This window comes from Onychomys torridus, chromosome 3, assembly GCF_903995425.1.
Source record: "Onychomys torridus chromosome 3, mOncTor1.1, whole genome shotgun sequence".
Taxonomy (NCBI): Eukaryota; Metazoa; Chordata; class Mammalia; order Rodentia; family Cricetidae; genus Onychomys; species Onychomys torridus.
Window position 1 is genome coordinate 89,357,055 of NC_050445.1, and position 14,477 is coordinate 89,371,531.

Sequence of the window (14,477 nt, forward strand, 5' to 3'; positions counted from 1 at the left end):
AAACTTACTATTAAATGGACACAAACCTACTAAAAATCAAATGGAACTACTAAGGGCAAAAATTAAAATGTGAGATGGAAAGGCCAGCTCAATTCAAGAAAAATGAATGTCTTTATGGGGAAGGCTTCACTAAAAATACAATATTCACTTGCCTTAAAACTTAAAAAAAATGGACACCATAAAAATAAACTTTTAAATTTCATACATTAAAGGAACCTGTAAATTCACTCCTGGGCATAACTCTGGGATGCTCATGATTGCAAGCAAACACCAGGCATATACAGACACTTCAGGGGAGTATTTCATATGCTCCCTCAAAACCATGACTATCAGGAAAGGAAATCTGGCCTTCATTCATCAAACCACATTAGGCTCTTGGAAAACTATGAACTTTAAAACCCAAGTACTCATCTGATTTCCAAGCAAGGTCAAGACAGTAAGACAGCATAGTGCTGACATTCAGGGCTGTGCCCCACACTGCTAAGGAGTGACACCAATTGACCTGTTGCTATGGTTCCTGACTATTAATTCCTGAAAGAAGGTGATTAGAAGAGGCGGCAGGTGAGCATCAATAGGATGCCAGCACTTGGGCACAGGGCACCGACACCTGTTACTCATGGCTGAGACAAGTCATTTTTATGAATCACCACTTTGATGATGTGAATATTCCTTTCTCGCTTTAAGCCCACATGATTTACAAGCAAAAATTAATTAAAGCTTAGCTTCAACAACCTGGGAAAAGTATGATATTATCTGGGGACAAAGAACAAGGATAGGCTACTCCTTTAAGAGAGTCTCTACTCTTTTAAGGCTTCTGCCCACATGACACACGTGTATATTTATACACATGTTTAGATGCATGTTCATCTCAACTACAGAAGAGTAAGTGACCAACTCCCAGCCCTCAAAGCTGACATAGTTTTAGATACAAGTCCAGCAATTACATATGATTTTTACCTTTTCTTTTTGCTTCTATAATTCAATCTTCAGTTATAGTCACCTCAAAAGGTCACTTCTCACCCTGAAAACAAAGCAAAAACAATGCATCACAGTCTGAATGACAAGGAGAGTCTCCCAATGAATGTCCAACATCCACACGAGAGAAAGGACAAGGAGTTCCACTATACATCCTGGAGATTTCTCAGTTCACAGAAACAAGACTGGGATCTGCACTCGAAGACCACAAACCCAACAGGGACAGGGAAAAGTAAAGACGAGACACTTCTGATGTTTCACGAGAACACTTTCTTGTCTCGCCGTCTATTAAGGCATTTTTGAGTGGACGAAGACATGACTCATGGGCCTGTTTTGGGAATGCAGACTGTTACTTGAATATGTGTCAGAGCATACCCACATTTCTAACTTCACAAAAGCATCGGGCTTAGTTTCCACTTCTTTGAAAGTGAGCCTGCACTTGCACACATGAGGCTTTCTGTCACTGGGAAACTTTCAAAATAATTGTTTTTTGTTTTTTTTAAAGGCACCATTTTCTGCTTGGGGAGGGGCAAGGGGTTAATTGCTGATAAAAGCTGTTCATAGACTATTTTGTACTTAGCACGTATCTCTACCAGATCCACTACACTAGATAGAAATGGCTCATGTCACGTGGAATAAACAAATGAAATCAAGCTTCCTAAAACACAAAGGAAGCAAGGAACACATTTCATCCTACATCTCGTCCGCATCTCCATAGTCCCTGAGCAACACTCTGTGTGCCTTTCAGGAAACATCGCAAGCTGCCCTCCCTCTGCCCATGCCACTGGAATCAGCACATGGCCCAACATCAGTTTATTCATTTAGATCATGTTAGTGATCGTGTTAGCGGAGTTCATCCCACCTCACTGACGATATACTAGAATACAAGATAGTGAGGTCCTATCACTTTACTGACACGCTAAAAGCCTTTTGCCAACTGCCCAGAACAATACAGACTGGAGTACAGCCCCGCTCACCCTCTGCTATCAGCCCTGAATGGGAGAGGCACAGTCATCTCCCTTCACTACTAAGGCTGGGAAGTGGCACTTTCATGCCAACCTCTGACATTTCCACAATCAAGGGGTATGCAGATTCTTGCCGTGTCGACTGGAAAAAAAGAGGCAGGCTCTGAGTGAAATCAGAAGTCTCGTGTTTACTGTGAGAGGAAATTGGAGGTTTTCACCATAAATCTTTACCTTTTGGGTGGGGGAAAACCCTAGCATGGGGGTTTAAAATGACTGCCCTGCAATTTGCACCCAAACTTTTTTGTTTTTACACAAAACAATTCAAATCGAAAATGAAAATCGTGTTCTTTCCTGCTGATGCGTCTCTTCAGGATTGCCTTCTTGTTTCATAGTGAACAGCGAAAAAGAAAGGGCAATGGCCACCAAGTATTGAAGGCATGTCAGGGGCCTGGGAGGTACCGCCATTCTACTCAAGACACACAGCATCTCCTACACAAGAAACGTCAGCCCTCCCACCCCCAAATCAAAACTATTCAAATTATACTGTTAGGGACAACACTTGGGGTCCCTCGCATGCTAGGCAAGTACTTGACCACTCAGCTACACATCCAGCATGCATCAAATCTTAAATATAAAGTGAGTGAACTTTGGCAGACCTTGCTCAAGTCAAAGCAAGAAGGCCCCTTGCCTCCCCCCGCCCCTTTTCCTGGAGACTTACTCGGATGCATGTGCTTTAAACTAATTTATATGTTTATCTATTGAGCTGAGTCTATTTTTGCATGTTTGGCAGAAGGGCCTATAGTATTAGAACTTTGCAATGCAGATGAGATTTGCTATCATATAGGCAAGGCAAACAACTGGACCTCATTAAAATTTAATTTCCAGAGAAAACTGCTGAAAGGCCCACTTTGAATAAAGTTATCCATCTCTTGCGTTGCATCTGAACCTGCAGAACAATTCCAGGTAAGCATGAGGTCTATCTGCCCACTCGGCTGCCTAAAAAGCACAATTCATAAGTGAACGGAGGCAAAATCAGACACTGGTGGACCCCCAGAATGTAAGAGGATTTTTTCCTCTGGGGAAAGAAAAGCATAAAGAGTGAGTAGCAGCACAATTAGACAACAGACACCCTACCATATCCAGACATAGGCAGTGCAAAACTGGCTACATTTGATTTTCACTTACGCATCGAGTATCATCAGTAAGATGTAAAATACATTCCATAAATTTTAATGCACACACACACACACACACACACACCTGACCACTCATTAATTTATTTCTGTTGATTTTACTTTTCAGAAAAAGGCATCCATTAGCCTACTCATCTGAAATGGTATTTTATGAGTTTTTCTGCAGAAAGATTAATAGTTCAACAGCTGTTTGCCATCATGTGGAATTAAATGAAATGTGTCAATATAGAAGACAAGAAAATAGGGGGTTAGAACTGAGGCCTGAGCTGGTATTATTACTTGCTTAGGAGAGCCAGAAATCAACAACTCTGCTGAAAAAGATGCCACTTGCTTTTCCCCAAAGCATAAAACTTCAATTTCTAAAACTGTTTACTTTTACTGATCAAGTCAATTGAATATTTACCTGTCTGACCATTGGCAGCACAAACATTAGAGCTCAAATTAAATCATTGTGTAAAGCGTTTAAGTTAACACACACACACACACACACACACACACACACACACACACACACACACACCAGTATAAAAGAAATATATTCCCCTTCAGCCTTCTTGTTTTAAAAGGTTGCCACCACACAGATGCCATGTTGTTTTCCTGGTGATTTTGTGTGTTAAAAGCGAGCCAGGCATATGGTAAACAGAAATGGCTTTCCTTCCTGGCATTCTCTTTCCCAATAAAGATCCTATGAACTAGAATTTTCCAAGGCCTCTTCACCACAGTACGTGTTATTTACCTGGAGTTACAAGGTGACCACAGAGGCTGTGCTCAACCCCCACATGTCACCTGCCACCTGCAGCCTTGGAAACCCAACTTCTCAAGGGCTTCCTCTTTTTCGACCGCCCCTGCCCTCCCTCCTCCCTTAGAGGTTCACTGGGCAGTGCCCTGTGGCTGCCACCCTGCATCCAGGCTGCACTCTTGATTTTGTACCTCACTGGATCTGTGAGGTATGTAATGCCAACTGCCAACAATGAGTTCCTTGGAGCTGAAGCACAAGTTAGCGGGTGAGATCCCGCTTCACAGAGCTGGAAAGTAACCGCATACCTTCTATTTTTCACATTCAAAGTAGTTCCCCCTTTCCCTTTCACAGCGGCTACAATAAACGATTACCACCACGATTCCTACATTCTCTTTCACAATATGCAGTTACCACAAACTGATGCTGAAGGGTAACCAACAGTCTGTCTCAAGCCTCCATCCAGCACAAGCTGGTGGAAAAGCCACAGTGTGCCAGTCTTGCCAGGGACATGCGGTGAGCCCAGCCATCCCAGGTCCATGACTAAGGGCAGCTTAGCAGGTGCAAGGGACTAAGAAGACTCAGCCTGTGCTTTCCTGAAGTATAGAACACGGCTCAAACTTCCACAATCCCACATCTTCTTACTGAACAGCACAGACTTCACTTGAGAAAATAGGTCCAAATGGGCCCGTTTCCAAGGGAATACTGCCTCTTTAAGTCGTCAGTCTTAACTCATTTTGGCTTTCCTGTCTTATTTTCCAGTGATTTCTTAGAAAACAGAAGGCTATCGGCACATGTTTGACTGATTGAACACAAGGGTCATTTTGTTTTCTACACTTAAGAAAATCCACTTAGAAATCACCCCCAGAGCTTGTGATCTCTAGAACTTCAGCTACTGAATCAGATTTAACAAAAGTTCAAAGGAGGGAAGGCAGAAAGACAAGGAAAACGGGGGTGAGGGGCAGAGAGAGAGGCAGAGCTGAGAATGAAAAGGGAAAGGAGGAAGGAAGGACTTCTGTACAGTCCAGGCATCCTGTAGCCAGGGGTGGTCGGAGACACACCCATGGCAGTTGGCTAATAAACGCTACACTTCCTTTACTGGTCTCTATCAAAGAAATGACCTGCCATACACCACCACTACATCATTGTCCAAACCCCCTCCTGTCCCTGGGAGCGACATTTTACTGCCCTTTCTCTCTGGGACACATCACAGAGTCTAACTTTGGGGCTCTGTTCTGGTAAGCAAAACTCGAAAACCCCACACACAGTGCAACCATGTGCTACAGGCAACCCAAAGGATTGCCCGAGAAATCACTCCAGGCTGGCATTCCCCCAGGAGAACTACAGCAGGGGCCTGTCTTCATTCGGAAAACTCATTCTCTTCTTACCTTCCACTCAAGTAAAACTCTGGTCACGGTCATGTGAAAATATTTTATGGGTATCCTTTAACAACCTGTACACGTTGAAAACCAAAAACAATATTTGCTGTTTTGCCTTTGAAGCGCTAACAAAGCCTTTGTTTTACATTTGCCTTCAGTGTGCAATAAGAGTTAATAATCAAATCCATCCCAACCCCCACAAATGTTAAACAAAAAGATAAAAGAAATGCAAATAGCTATTGTCATGGAAAGTTAAAGTACCTGTCTGTATTTTTACGTGAAAACTATTATCTCTATCAATCAAAATTTAAGAATACAATAGTGCTAATCACAGAAGGTGCTCTGACGGCTTTACTTCTTTCCCCTTGTTTAAAAAAAAAGTATTTTTCCTCTTTAAAAAAATGAGTATAAAAGTCATATACGTACAATTAGCTAGAATATTTGTAATTTTATCATTAAAAACCTTCAGCAGCCCCACTGCTAATAACTGCTTCTAAGTCTCTAGACTGATTGGTACCCAAGAAGACCCAAGCCCTTGCATATTTTAATAAGGTTGATGGAATTTTATTTCAATTCTCCCAGTTTCCAACCTGCGGGGGAACAGCACACTCTCCTGTTGGAAGGAGTTACTCAGACTGTGGTAACAGTCAAGCAGGAGCAAATGCGCCTTCTTTTCGATCCAGTTCCTGCACCCAGCAACGGCTTCACACAGGACATGAACCTTGGATGGTTCCCCTCATCTGTTTTGACAACTTGAATTGAAATGATAAACATTCTGCTCTGAAAAGAAAGAGGAATATCCCCAAATTGCCCAGAGTAATCCAAGTGCAGCAACTGCTGAGTCCTTTTCTAATTCACTGAAAAGTAAAAATGATTGTGTTAGCTTTCTAAAGCCGGTAAAAGAATAAAAAGTGTAGCTGGACCCCAGACAGTCAAACCAACAGCTCAAGATTAGAATTCCTAGAACAAACACTTAAGGCAGGATGCCTTTATGCAGGCCCACTGAGCCTGGATGGATGTCCCCTCTGCCAGGGAGCCAAGGGGCTGTCATTCTCCCCCAGCAAGATCAGATTTCCTTCCCTCTCCACTGCCTCTCTGAGTGTCGTAGCCAAGATCTCATGTGTGCTATTAATATCAATGAGGAGACCAGTCGAGTTCCACAGAAGAAAACCCCTCGGACCCCAGCACAGAGGCTGGGGAGGACCCTGGCCCCATACACACAACACAGCAGCCCAGTTCCGCCTCTTGCCTGCACTCCAGCCTCACACACTGTTTGAAGCCTCTTAGCAGACAATGGTAGCTCAAGCTGCAGGACAGTTACAAAACAGGATTTGCTAGGACCAAGAATAGTCAAGCTGCCTTTGCTCTCTCCCTTCTCTTTCCTAATTCCTTCCTGTCCCCAAGAGCCTCACAATCCCAGTTCAAAATTCAGCAGCGTTTCCTAAGAGGCACCTGTACTGGTCTATTTCAAAGCAGCCCACCAGTGAAAACTGCCCAGGAACCAGGACAGCTTTCAGTAGGCACCGAGAGGGCAGCAAAGTGCCCTCTCAGCATTTGCGAAATGAAACAAAAGTATCCGCTTGGCTTGGCACACACTTACCCACTCATGGTGAGGCAGCAGAGCTGTGGGGCAGGAGAGGCTCCTTTTTCCCAGGACAAATCGAAGTTCAAGAGTTCGTAAGGGAGAAACTAGAGGCAGTGAGAAGCCCAGTCCTGCAGGCTCTTGGGGTTCCCAGGCTGGCGTCAGTGTGAGGAAGGGCTGAAGGTATGTGGGCTAAACACAACAAAGCCACTGCCTTACTCTAGATTAAATATGCAGGAAGAGGGCCCCTTTGCATAAACACAAACACTCAGCAAATGAACCAGTGGCTCAATCAGGCGCCTGCTGTGCCTTCTACCTATCCTCCTCTGAGAAGAGACACTGGCTGTTCCAGGGGACACCACGAAACTGGGAGATCTACCTTTAAATGTAATGTTGCTACACTAGCACACAAAAGGAATTACATTCATTAGCAATTAAGAATTCACTTCTGGGGTTGGCACTGAGGGGCAAACTTGGATGGCCAGCTACTTCCAAAACAAGAGGCACATAAGACTTCTGTGAAGGTCTGCTGCAGGCTGTATTGCAGTCTCCCATAATCAAGGAAGGTTTTTAAGAACCTCATGGTTTAGGCTCAGTTTAAGGTTACATTATACACTCCTCAAGGCACATTTTGGTATATATTTATAAATTACACATAAATAAGGTATATACACACATGCATATGCATATATCACTGCATAAAGTCTCAGATATAATACTTTGCATATCTAAAGAGGATACAAATGAGCACACATACACAGAATATCACTTAACTATATCCTTTAGCTCACTAATCATTTGAGGAAAATAATGGGAGCTTTCCAAAAGTACATCCCAAATGCCTGCCTTTCAAATGTCACCAATGCATGACCGCTCATTTAAAAACATTATCCAGATATTAGGAAGGATGCTTTTAAGTGAGTGGCCTCGGCCACTTATCACTTCAATTAAACAATGTAATTATAGTCAACAATTTTCTCCATTTCTGCAGAAAAAAATATGTCATACCTCGATGTAATTTGTCTGTAGAACGCAGGAATTTAGCAAGGAGAAACATATGAAGGCTGGGAATTTTCTACTGCATCTTGCTCAGACTATTAAGTCAGCTTCTACTGGCCTCTGACCCTCTGCTTCTAGTAACTTGTTAGTCTTAGTAACTTAATTATTTTTCCCCTCTGTTTTGTTTTTCAATTTTCAAATTACAAGTTAAATGTGAAATTTTAATTCCATATGTTAACAATAATGGGTCATACTTTTTTTTTTTTTTACATTTATTTATGTGGGTGTGCTTGCACATACTCAAGAGATATCAGTGAAGAACCTATAAGGTTTGGTTCTTTCCTGACTGCAATAGACAGAGCTAATGTCATCAAGCTTTGTGGAAGGTATCTTTACCCAATGGGCCATCTTGCCAGCATATGATTCCAAACAACACATAAAAAAGACTATGTCCAGTTACTTGGTTCTAAGCCACACAGAACTGTGGGAGACCAATGCAGTTTTATAGCACATGTCTATATTGTATTTTGTACTAAAAAGAGTGGAACATGAGTCCTTCCCAGCCTCAGATGAGAGGGGCATCATCTCATCATTTGCTGCCCCAAAAACCCCAAAAGATCCACCCTTAAAGGATTTTTTTTTTAATATTAAAAACAAAAGCCTACTTCAAACATAGACAATGGCAGCTACTATAGAAAATAAATGAAATAAGATTCCCAACATCCCAAAGAACAAAACCTGGTCCTGGAGAAACTAAAGACTCCTGTTCTGTTCACTATTTTCCTTTGAACTGACCTTCCAAAAACCACCGATGCCCACAAATGAGAGCAGGCTACTCTTGATCAAGCAAGACACAGAACAAAAATATCATCAATCTACCACTGTGAAGAAGCCCTTGTCCACCCCAGTGTTGTTACTAACAAATATTTTGGCAGTTCAAGTGGGTTGTAGAATTTGCTAGCTCATCCACAGCATGCGGAGTGAGCTAATGGAAGTGTGGATGGCGGAATCCAGTATTAATGAGCTGTACTGTGTGAACCTGGATGACACTGAATATATTGTACAATTATAGGTAGCATCTGATTCCATAGGTATTAGATACTGTACTCTAAATTAATATTTTAATGAGGACAGTGAAATAAAGACGACAACCCAGGTAAGAGATCCCTGCATTGTAGCTCCGCCTGAGCTTATTGCTGGAAGGCTCTCAGACACAGGAGCCAACGACACAGACAGGGATTGGGACAGCAATCCGTATGCAAGCTCTGCGGGCTGAGTGACATGTACTGCTGCACAGAGTCAAAGATGTCATCCTCACACAAGCTCCACTTGCTTGCTGTACCCTAGAGAGAGGATGAAGGGGGAGGGTGGAAGGCCACGGCAGCTAGAGCTCCAGAAAATAAACAGGGTGTACAGTTTCAAAGGCTCCAGACACAGGCTTTTCATTGTTCAAGCCAATTATCAGCGGAAAATAATAACAACAGATGGATCTGGAGTCACTGACTTCTCATATGCACTTCTCTGGGCTGAACAGATGAAGAAACGCGAGAGCTATCTCAAAAAGGCAAAACATCTCACAGTGAAAGAACTCCACAGTCCAGATGGGGACCTTCTAAGTCTGCCGATTATCTTCTTAACGTTGTAAGATAGACTTACTGAAACATTTCAAGAACCGATTGGATATGATGCCTACAAGGGCTTCATTAATGGAAGGGGTCACCTCAGACTTGTGACTAATAGGGAATTCAATAAGGATGGGGCTATACGTTTCCTGTTTGCTAGTCAGGGACTGCAGGTTCACACTCAAACTAGACACCCATGCACTATTGGAGAATAAAGCATCATCCATTCAAGGAAAGATAAACAAAGGCTGTTTAAAGTATGTTAATTATCCTGAAGCATTCCACCATGATGGGACAGGGGAAAGAACCCTGAAGTGAGTTCTTATTAAAGCCTTCTGTGACAAAATGTCATTCCTTGTAAGTAATGACGACATCTTAAACAGCCTCCACCACCTGCGACTTTAAAAGATACTTTGCATTTAGTATGAAACAAATAGATTTCTATATAAATTTCATATAAAAATATAAGGAGGGTTGGGGATTTAGCTCAGTGGTAGAGCGCTTGCCTAGCAAGTGCAAGGCCCTGGGTTCGGTCCTCAGCTTCTGGAAAAAAAAAATCAGAAAATATATATATGGAGATATAAATTCTATAATAAATGCCAAACACACACTTGGGCAAAACTCATCAACCTGTACTAACCTACTCTCAATAGCTTGAACACTACCAAGTCAGGTTTTCAGCAGAATCCTGTAGGTTAACTACAACCTGAGACCCTGTAGTGAGAAATGGGGAGAGTAAGTTTCTCATCAGGCAGACCTTTAGCGTTTTACTTGTCCACCTCCATCCAAGCACCGTCAATTCCACATGCATGCTTTGCAGAAACTGCTCCCAGAATTGATAGAAAATATGGTTGAAGTCACCATGTTAAGAAAAAAGAAAAACTGATCCTGTTACTATTTACCAACACACAATGTTTAAAAAAAATATTGCTATGAGCACACTGTTGACTTCACAAGTTCATCATGTAAGTTAAAAAACAAATGCATCCCCACCCTCCCCACCCCCCACCCCCCAGTAAGGTTTTTCTTTCAAAGCACTCTGACAAAAGTAAATTCGGAGCAGATCACGAAGGCACAAGGAAGAAAATATCGCCGAGGGCAAAATTCTGCAACTGCTTTAAGAAGCAAACAAGAACACAAAAGATGTGTAATGCGGCCATCTGGCTCTCCTCATACTATATCAATGCCTCAACTTTATCCCCGCCCCCTGAGCCCGCCCACACCCAAGCCACACACCAAATGGCTTTACTTATGTTTCCTGCACAGTGAACTTCCACAAGGCATCCAGAGGGCTCAGGCTGGTTTTTTATATATGTTCTGAATTCCCCGCTTCGGTGACTTTGTTATCACTGTCACCATTCACAGTGGGACTTCTTGGAAAAACTTCTGAGTATCTCACTATGATAAAGCCATTGTCGTAAGGATCTAGGGGTTCGGTTTCAAGAACGGCAACCTTCAAAGGCTTCACCTCTGCCATCTTGTGCTTTCTGCTAGAAGCTGACGGCCAGATATAAACATGTGAAAAAAAACAACACTGAACTTATAACAATAGGAGCCTTTCCTTTTGGGGCGCGATACTGTGGGTTGCTCCCCTCTGCTTATTGGTAGACATGGCTACCCTAACTCAAATCACCCCCTCATTGGCATTTAGCCATATCTGACTCAGTCCATGAACATTTATGAACAACTACTATCTAGTCGTGAGCTTGCTAGACTACAAGGCACCAAAACCCAAGGTTCTCCTGGGTCAAACCAGACCTGCCTGGTCATTAAAACAGTACTCTACAGTCTGTTTTATAAAGTTCTCACACAGGTAGGCTGAAACATTACATTTATGAGATATTTCTGTTTGCATGACAGAAACTATGGACAGGTGAAATCACAGATATGTTGAGGGACCCAGATGTTTCCGAAAGGTGGGAATTAAGACTTTTTTTTTTTTTTTTTTTTTTTTTTCTCGAGACAGGGTTTCCCTGTGTAGCTTTGCTCCTTTCCTGGAACTCACTTGGTAGCCCAGGATGGCCTCAAACTCACAGAGATCCACCTGCCTCTGCCGCCCGAGTGCTGGGATTAAAGGTGTGCGCCACCACCAGCTGGCCGGGAATTAGGACTTTTAATGGAAACCTCTGGATAAAATCAACACAATAAATGCCTTTCACGATGGCGGCAGTAAGAAAACAGGGGACTAAACAGCCATTGCAGCTCCACTGCAGCTCCACTGCAGCTCCACTGTGCTCCTGACTTTCCTACATGGGCAGCTGGAGTCAGGGAACTGACCATGAACAATGACTTTCAGTAACTAGGTTTTCAACAAGGTCATGTTTGGTTCTGTTCTGGGTTTTCCTACCCACAGAGGTCTCAGGCCTGCACATCAATGGTCATCAGAAGAACACACACTGTGAAACCAACCACTGCCACCGGATGAGGTATTCAACTAATTGTTTAAGTCTGTACCAGTGTCTGGGCTTCAGTTGGCAGACACAGCTCAGGGCTGCCTACCAGACCCAAGCTAGCACAGCTGGAGCCTGACAACAAGCTCTCAAGGAGCACATCTGGCTCTTAGTGGCTCCCATCTGCAGAGAAATAGATTCAGTTTGGTTTTTATGTGAAGTACAGTGAGCAGAGAAAGCAAGGGGATTCCCCTAAACCGTACATTTGGTTTGGGGATAAAATGTCAGTATACAAACTCTATGAAGGACTTTCTTTTTGTATCCCAGAGGGTGAACAGCAGCTCTCCATGGGATGGGTCCAGTGAAAAACAAAGGAACAATGCAAACCAGCTCCTGAGCTGCAGAAAAGCATCCCCGTATGTATCTCATTCCAGCTCCGATGTGGCTCTCGTTCGCTACCCACTGACTAACAACCTGGTTTACATAGTGAACAGAAGTGACTGTAGAGCCGAATCTTAGGAACATGTTTACACTCATGAATAAAGCCACGTGCCTTCCCTGCATGGCCAGAAGGACTCCTGAGTCTTCTTTCCCCCAAAATAACCATCTCTAAGTACTACGAATCTTCCCTTTAGTGGTCTTTCAACTGTGAAACTTGGCAGAAATCTACCCCAAGTGTCTACGAATGACCTTAACATATAAAGCAGATTCTTGCTCACCAGAGAAGTACCAAATGATGAGGCAACTGTTCCTGGCACTTTGTCATCCCATTTCCTTTCCCATGCCTCTCTTCCTGGTTCCCCTGACATCTGCAGATCTCAGTCCCTGTCTATACTCAACTCTGACCCAACCCTTGGCGTTTCCAAAGCTCACTTCACTACCATCTCCCATGAGAACACACTCAGAAATGCCAACGTAAACCAGAAGAATCAGGCTGGTGCACACATCTTTTGGCTCCCTAGCTAGAAAGGAGTTGGCATTTTCAAGATGCTAGGTTAACAAAGACATTAAGAAAATTGTCACCTTGGTGAGCATGCAGTTTCCCCAAATGTCCCAAGAATCTGGTCAAAGAGAAAGGACCTTTGGCACAGGCCTAGCATAGCCTTCTAACATACAGTTCTGTTTCTCCAGTACATTCAGATACCATCCCTACAAGAGCAGCTGAGATGGGCAGGCAACTTGGACCTGTTAGCATAGGTCTTCAAGGAAACAGAAACATTCACAAGAGCTGTAAATGAGGGTGGTGCCAAACCCACCTCCTTTTCTGCCATTGAAAGCGTTATGGAGGTGGGGAGGGGCAGTCTCCCACAGGATGCCTCTAAGACGTTCAACCGCACTGTGTCCAGGCTAGTGAACATGGGCTTGAAGCTACTTTAGAAAGGAATTGATTATCCCATAAAAGAGAGACAAGGTGGCTAAGGAGACAGTTGAGTCAAGAAAGAGCTTGCCAAGGAGGCAGAGAGATATGAGTTCAAATCCCCAATGCTTACATAAAAAGCAAGGCACAGAGTAAGGGGTACTTCAACCACACTGCTGGGAAGGCCATGACACAGACAACCCCAGGGTGCTCCGGCTGGGAAGACCAACAAATCTGCATGCTCTGGGTGCAGAGAGAGGTGCTGTCTCGTTTGGAGAGTGATTAAGGGACACCCTAGACATCAACCTCTGACCTCTATGTGCAGGCACGTGTACTTGAACATGTGTATGCACGTGAACACAAACAGAACGTACACACAGGGGTGGATGGAGGAAAAAGATGAGCATGACAGCACATCTGGAATTCCACAGCTGGAGAGGCGGAGGTCGGACGACCACAAGTTCACGGAAGACCTGGGTACATGGTAAGAACTGGTCTCAAGCACCTAAGAAAAGAGGACGGGAAGGGCGGGGAGAGCAGAGGGAAGGGGACAAAGCAGCTATCTCAACAACAGCCCTGCTCCCCTGCACAGTCGAGAGCCACAGTTTCACCACCATGCAGAAAGCGTGTGAGCACCAAGGAAGAAGAGGACACACGGCTGGCTGCATGCCCACAGGGCTCAAGGGGAGTTACAACACCAGATTCCAAGGAAGAGAATTAGGGGGAAAAATGACAGACTAGAAGAAGTGGAGGCTGGAGGACCGACATCTGTGCTTCCTCACCCTTCCTCGGGCTCCCTCAAGGAGAGCAAATGCTACATAAAACCACAGTGCCCAGTATAGATGAAACTCGCACTGTTCGGGCCTTGTCAGTCCAGGTCCACATGCCCAAAACTCAGCTCAGCTGCTTCATTACCATGAGACCCAGCGAGTTGTCTGAATTCTCTATCCCTCAGTGTGCCCGTCCAAAAAATGGGCTATGATTACAGTCCTCTATGTGCTATTGAAGAACAAATGCATTAACAAGAACAAAGGGACTGACACTATTAATAAAAGATTGGCCTGATCAAGGTTACCTTAACTTAATCTAAAACTTTCTGCGCTTTATTTCTATGGGCTGTTAATTATTTCTGGTTGCCTGGCGCACCACAGGCTAGAAAACAAAGCCTGCATCCTTACACACAGAGGGCTAAACGTCAGAGTTCTTGCTTTCTCTTCCCAACATTAGCCAAAGAGTCAGAGACCTCTCTTTGGGTCTCACACACCTCAGTGGGGGCAAT

At 43.7% G+C, this 14,477-nt stretch overlaps 1 protein-coding gene across 6 annotated transcripts in view; it reads right to left on the minus strand.

Moving 5' to 3' along the window:
• Foxp1 (forkhead box P1) overlaps window positions 1-14,477 on the minus strand; it is a 607,655-nt gene that overhangs the window by 335,496 nt on the left and 257,682 nt on the right. For all 6 annotated transcript variants that reach the window (XM_036182188.1, XM_036182186.1, XM_036182191.1 and 3 more), the window contains one exon: window positions 958-1,021. The gene's annotated coding sequence lies outside the window, so the exon portion shown is untranslated. The remainder of the gene's footprint in view (window positions 1-957; window positions 1,022-14,477) is intronic.